The following is a 1,254-nucleotide window of genomic DNA, read 5'->3' as shown; positions in this document are numbered from 1 at the left end:
GGTGTGGGCGAGGGCGCCAGGTGGAACCGCTGCCAGGTCTCGGCCGTCCCGGCCACTTGGCGCCCTTCCTCCCCCGCGGGTACCTGCGGGAGGACGGAACCCACGCTGAGCGCCATGGCCATGTGCCCCACACGCTGCCTGCTTTTACCCACACGAATGCTTCATCAAGTAGGGATTGTCACCCTTAATTTAGCAGAAACGAAGTGGGCGAGGGCGCCAGGTGGAACCGCTGCCAGGTCTCGGCCGTCCCGGCCACTTGGCGCCCTTCCTCCCCCGCGGGTACCTGCGGGAGGACGGAACCCACGCTGAGCGCCATGGCCATGTGCCCCACACGCTGCCTGCTTTTACCCACACGAATGCTTCATCAAGTAGGGATTGTCACCCTTAATTTAGCAGAAACGAAACCGTGGCTCCAGAGAGGTGAGTTGACGTCCCATGGGTTACATAATAAGAAAATGATAAAGCCAGGCGTGTAACCCGGGTTAATTAATTCCAAAAGCGTGGTTTTTTGGCCTAACGGGTCTGCAGTAGCTTCGTTTAAAAGAAAAGGAACGCACATAATCCTTTGGCTAAAAATGAGTTTGCATAAACCCTGACACTGTTGCCGGAGAAAAGAACACTTTCCTTGCAGGTCCCATGACTTCCATGTCCTAGAGACCCTCATCTAGTAGGTCCTAGACCATCAGCCATCTAACAGGCTGGAGCTCCAGTCCCACTTCCCCTATCTATTTGGTAACCCACAACCGGATTAAAAATAAAATGCTAGTAATATTAGGCCACCAGGTTTATCAAGAGTGAAGGGCTCCTAGATTCCTCAGCCTGGCATTCAAGGCCTTCTTTGCATAATTCCGTGTCTTGCCATCAGAAAAGCTGCCTCCTGATAAAATGAAATCTATTCTTTCCCCAGAATCATTCCCTTCTTTGTGCCCAGGTTTTCCTCTGGGTAATCTACAGTATTTCCCTCTTCTCTCTACTGTTTGTGCCTATCTTTCCGAGCTTATCAGGTTCACCTCAAAGCCAGACCCTCAAATAATAATTGTATAGCTAATTAAACAACAAAGGAAACACAGTCAGAAGGCCAATGTTCTCAGTTTGTTTTTGTTTCCCTTATCTGATAGACTTTGGACATTTTGCTTAATGTCTGTAATTCTCAAATTCATCAATCAAAATAGCATCCATACGAGGTGGTTGTGTGGAGCGCCATTACCCAGAGACTTTGTAAACCTTACTTGCATATATTAAAGACTTCAGAGT

Source organism: Fukomys damarensis, unplaced genomic scaffold (assembly GCF_012274545.1).
Source record: "Fukomys damarensis isolate Sample0158 unplaced genomic scaffold, DMR_v1.0_HiC HiC_scaffold_15, whole genome shotgun sequence".
Taxonomy (NCBI): domain Eukaryota; kingdom Metazoa; phylum Chordata; class Mammalia; order Rodentia; family Bathyergidae; genus Fukomys; species Fukomys damarensis.
This window is presented reverse-complemented; position numbering follows the sequence as displayed.